This window comes from Gopherus flavomarginatus, chromosome 6 (genome assembly GCF_025201925.1).
Source record: "Gopherus flavomarginatus isolate rGopFla2 chromosome 6, rGopFla2.mat.asm, whole genome shotgun sequence".
Taxonomy (NCBI): domain Eukaryota; kingdom Metazoa; phylum Chordata; order Testudines; family Testudinidae; genus Gopherus; species Gopherus flavomarginatus.
This window is the reverse complement of record NC_066622.1, coordinates 54,618,493-54,623,619: the sequence shown is the minus strand read 5'-3', so window position 1 is coordinate 54,623,619 and position 5,127 is coordinate 54,618,493. Positions and strand designations below refer to the sequence as shown.

Below are 5,127 nucleotides of genomic sequence, written 5' to 3'. Positions count from 1 at the left end.
TGCAAGCAGGGCAAGGCGTGTGGGGCTGGCTGCTGACAGGGGCTGGCAGCAGGCAGGGGGATGTGGGGTGGAGTGGGCTGGTTGGCTTCAGGCAGGGCCTCAGGGGAGTGCGCAGGGGTTGGCAGGCCTGGAGACAGAGGAGTGTGGGACTGGCTGGCTTAAGGCAGGGGAGTGCGGCAAGGGTTGACTGGAGACAGGGCACGGGGTGCGGGGCTGGTGCAGGCAGGGCAGGGGGTGCAGCAGGGGCTGGCTGTGGCAGGGGTGCGGGTACAGGGGGTACAGCCTACCCTGTACGGTAAGTGTCCCCTCCTCCACCAAGGTAGCAGCAGCAGCGCAGGGCTCGGGGGCTATTTAAAGGGCCGGGGCAGTAGAAGCAAGGGGAGCCCCAGACTTTTTAAATAGCCCCCAAGTCTCCAGCAGTGGGGCTCTGGTGGCAATTTAAACAGCCTGAGGCTCCAGTCCCTGCTGGGAGCTCCAGGCCCTTTAAATTGCCCCCTGGGGAAGCTGGGTCACCCTAGTACAGTGCACCAGCAGGGCCCGATTCAGGGGAATTGGTTGAATTGTCCTAAAGCCGGCCCTGCCCGCAGGAAAGCAGCACAGGCTTATCACTGTCCCTGGGTGGGCTTGAACCACCATCCTTTCAGTTAAGAGCCAAACGTGCTGACCCATTGCACCACAGAGACACAGACAGGCCAGGCTGTATGGAGCACAACAGTCAGGAATCAGCTCAGGGTCCGGTCTAGCACACGCATGCAGTGGTTGGACAAGCAACAGCAAGGAACTGGACTGGTGCGGAGTGAAAAATCTGTGGGAAGGAACCGAAAATAGTACTGGGGCTGCAGTACAGGGCTTGCATACACTTTCTTTGGCCTGTTTTGCTGGAAGAGTTAGCAGGGCAAGCTTGTTAGTCACAGGTAAGGGGGTGAGTTTATGCAAATTCTGGACTCTGGGACCACAGCTGGGGTGGGACAGGCACAACTTTTGTGGCACATGCATCCTCTCTGCAACCAACCTTTGTTACTTCATTCCATAACAGCACACACAGAACAACCTTTTACCTTTCAGCACCAAAATATACTGTAGAAAAAATCTAATAGCATAACTTTAAGATGAGAAACTTCAGTACTAACAACAATTCTAAAGATATTCAAAAATACCTCTGTCTTTAGACACCAGACACAAAAAAAATCAGACCAAGAACAAACATCTATTTCTACTTCCCACACACTTGAGGAGGGGGGGTGTTGGAACCCATACCCCTTAATGATGAGTCCTTTCCAGGCGAGGGGCAAGCTCTCAGGCCTCAAATGCCAGGTACAGTTACTCTCTCCTTGATCCAAACTAAACAGGAAAATACACTTGATTACTCCTGCCCCAATAACAAAGAAATGGGGGATCCCACAGCAGCTGAAATGACCATTTGGACAAGCACTCCCCTCATGCAATCTGGGGTGGGTTAACCATGCAAATGACATCAGCCCCAAAAGGCCTTTACAACAGATCGCCAACAGATGGCAGGGTAGAGTTCATACCGACCCTGCTTAAACTAGATTGTGGCAAAGATTAAAAAACACTGAATGTTAAAACTCACCAAACGCGGGTGAATCCATTCTCATTGTCGTACCCGCATCTTAAACTCCACACCTGAACGTAGCCCTCACATGGACAACATACCCTCCTAACTCAGTGTCTGTACGTTAACCTTTTACCCCGTCAGGGCTATTGCAGATTCTGTATTCCTTACGCCACCCTATCTTAAACCGAACTTCGCACCCCCTGGGTAATCTGTACATTGTTCCCTGATCACCAGAAACTTCTACACCTAAATGCTGTACCGTACACCTTTTTCTTCTTTGAACGTCATCTTCCTAAAATGTTGACATTTGTTTGAGATCCCGGCTCCTGTTCCCTTGCAAGGCGTGTGCCTTTGCTCCAGGTTTTAGTCTGCTAATACAGCGGGGGCAGGGTGGGGGCCGATTGAGCCAGAGGCGCTTGCCTACTGCAGACACGGATCAAAGGCTGAACCTCATCCGCCACGAGCTGAAGGCTTAATTGAAAACAGTTTAAGCAGTACTCCCGTCTCCGGCACTCAGCTACCCAGCTCCCAATGGGGTCCAAACCCCAAATAGATCCTTTTTACCCTGTAGAAACTGTAAAAGCCTGTGACCAGGGCAGCTGCCTAGCAGCCAGCGCATATGCCTGCCAGCGTGAGAGCCCGTAAGGCACTAATCCAGATAGAGGTGGCTGGGTGGCAGGGGGAGTAAAGAGCCAGCAGAGTGGTGCAGCGGATGCGTGCTGGGCCCATAACCCAGAGGTCAATGGATCAAAGCCATTCTCTAATACACAAGCACTTGTCTTTTTTCCCTCTGGGCCTTCAAGCGATCAAAACCCTAGGCTTGTGGGCCAAGCTCTGTCTGCCATGTGCCTGGGCAGCAGCAGGACAGTCTCAAGAGAGCAGCTCCCACCCATTATCTCTTGTAGAGGAAAGGAAGTAGAATTGTGGTTGGACTTTTGCTATTTCTGTTCAGGGAGTCAGTGGCTGTGAGGCAACCCTTACTGATAATGGCAGGGGAAGAGTTCTCTCTTCTGCATTGATGCTGCAATTTTTTGTTGTGCCCTTTCTCTCCCCCTTCAATGCAGGCAGGTAGGCTTGGTGGCTTGGGGATGTGGGTCAAGCCTGGTTTCTTTTGGCAGACACCTGGTTGAGAACTGGTGCTCTACGGTCTTGTCTAAACTGACCAGCCCTAATGTCTGTAGCCTCGTCTCATACTTTGGAAGCCTTTTATTTACCCCTTTCCACTGCAAAAACGACTATTTAGTCCTACTCTTTCTTTCCAAGCTGCTAACCAGTTACTGATCCATGAGAGGGCCCCAGCCATCTGGAGTAGCTTGTGACTGTGAGTGGCAACCTCAGGGCAGATTGTTAAGAAGCAGAGCACAATCCCCAAACTGGTTGTGTCTTCTAGACTTACGTTTCACCAAGTGTCAGATTCTGGATGACACCCCTTTTATGACTTTTTAAAGCAAACTTGCTATTTTTGCATCATTTCAGCGTTCTATGCAGAGGACTAGAAATGTTTCTATTAACCTGAATGTTAGATCAATTTAACATTGGCTGGAATCACAATGTTAAATTAGTTCTTATGACTTTAATAACTGATAATTCCTCTATCTCAGGACTAGCTATTAAACTGATTTTTGGACTAGGGAGATGGAATAGCAGCTTCCTCCATCCCTTGCACACATCACCCTGTTACTGTGGCACTGAACCCCCAGGAGCGATGGACCTCCCTATGGGGAGAATATCGTGGTTGAAGAGCAGCGAAGAAAAATGGTGTTGTCTGTGTTCCCATTTGGTTTGTTCTGAGTATGGTTTTGAGTGGTTTGTAACTCTTTCATCAGTTATTAGTAACATCTTATTATCAGGCCTCTGAACTGAAAGGCTGCTCTTGCAGGTTTTACTTTGTCGTTGTTTGTAGGTCAAAGAGCCGCTTTCTTAGGCCTCGTCTACACTATGCATTTAAACCGAATTTAGCAGCATTAAAACGAATTAACCCTGCACCCGTCCGCACAATGAAGCCCTTTATATCGATATAAAGGGTTCTTAATACCGATATCTGTACTCCTCCCCAACGAGGGGAGTAGCGCGGAAATCGGTATTGCCATGTTGGATTAGGGTTAGTGTGGCCGCAATTCAATAGTATTGGCCTCCGGGCGGTATCCCACAGTGCACCCTTGTGACCGCTCTGGAAAGCAATCTGAACTCGGATGCACTGGCCAGGTAAACAGGAAAAGCCCCGCGAATTTTGAATTTCATTTCCTGTTTGCCCAGCATGGAGCTCTGATCAGCACAGGTGGCGATGCAGTCCCAAACCCAAAACGAGCTCCAGCGTGGACCATCTGGGAGGTACTGGATCTGATCGCTGTGTGGAGAGACAAATCTGTTCTATCAGAGCTCCGTTACAGAAGACGAAATGACAAAGCATTTGAAAAAATCTCCAGGCTATGATAGACAGAGTCCACAGCCGGGACTCAGCACAGTGCTGCGTGACAAGCGTAACGGAAAGCCAAAGAATCAAATGGATGTTCATGGAGGGAGGGAGGGGAGACTGAGGACTCCAGCGATCCCACAGTCCCCGCAGTCTTTGAAAAGCATTTGCATTCTTAGCTGAGCTCCCAATGCCTGAACAGTCAAACACATTTTCCCAAGTGTTTCATGGGACCCTGGAACTAGGCAAAGGGGTCCAACGGGCAGGGCCCCTGGAGCTAGGTTTAGGGGCCCCAGAGATAGGGCCCCTTGAGCTAGGGTTGGGGGACCCATGCATAGGTCCGATTGACCTAGGATAAAAAGCCCCATGGGTAGGGCCTCTGAAGCTAGGGTTAGGGGACCCAGGGGTACAGGGCCTGTAGATAGGGCTAAGGGTCCCACGAGAAGGGACCTTGGAGCTAGGGTTAGGGGCCCCACGGGAAGGGCCGTTGGAGCTAGGGTTAGGGTTCCCACATGTAGGGACCCTGGAGCTAGGGCTAGGAGCCCCAGGGACGGGGCCACAGGAGCAAGGGTTGGGGGTCCCAGGGGTGGGGTGCCTGGAGCTAGTGTTCGGGTGTCTAGGGGTGGGGCCCCTGGAGCTAGGGTTAGCGGCCCCATGGGCAGGGCACCTTGAGCAAGGGTTTGGATCCCCAGCAATGGGGCCTCTGGAGCAAGGGTTAGGGGTCCAAGGGGTGGGACCCATGGAACTAGGGTTAGGGGTCCCACTGGTAGGGCCCCTGAAGCTAGAGTTAGGGGACCCAGGGGTAGGGCCCATGCAGCTAAGGTTTGGAGCCCCAGAGATGGGGCCCATGGAGCTAGGGATAGGGGTTCCAGGAGTGCGGCCCCTGGAACTAGGGTTAGAGGCCCCACGGGTAGGGCCCCTGAAGGTAGGGTTAGGCACCCCAGGGGTAAGGCCCCTGGAGCTAAGATTAGGGGTCCCACAGGTAGGTCCCCTGGAGCTAGGATTATGGGTCAAATGGGCACGAAGCCAGGAGCTAAGGTTAGAGCTCCCACAGGTAGGACCTCAGGAGCTAGGGTTAGGGGCCCCACGGATAGGGCCCCTGGAGCTTGGGTTAGGGATCCTAAGGGAAGGGCCTCTG

At 52.2% G+C, this 5,127-nt stretch overlaps 1 non-coding gene across 1 annotated transcript; it reads right to left on the bottom strand.

Moving 5' to 3' along the window:
- Positions 1-609: 609 nt before the first annotated feature.
- On the bottom strand, positions 610-683 carry TRNAK-CUU (transfer RNA lysine (anticodon CUU)). Its single transcript has one exon. It is a non-coding gene; the product is annotated as a tRNA-Lys (tRNA).
- Positions 684-5,127: the final 4,444 nt, after the last annotated feature.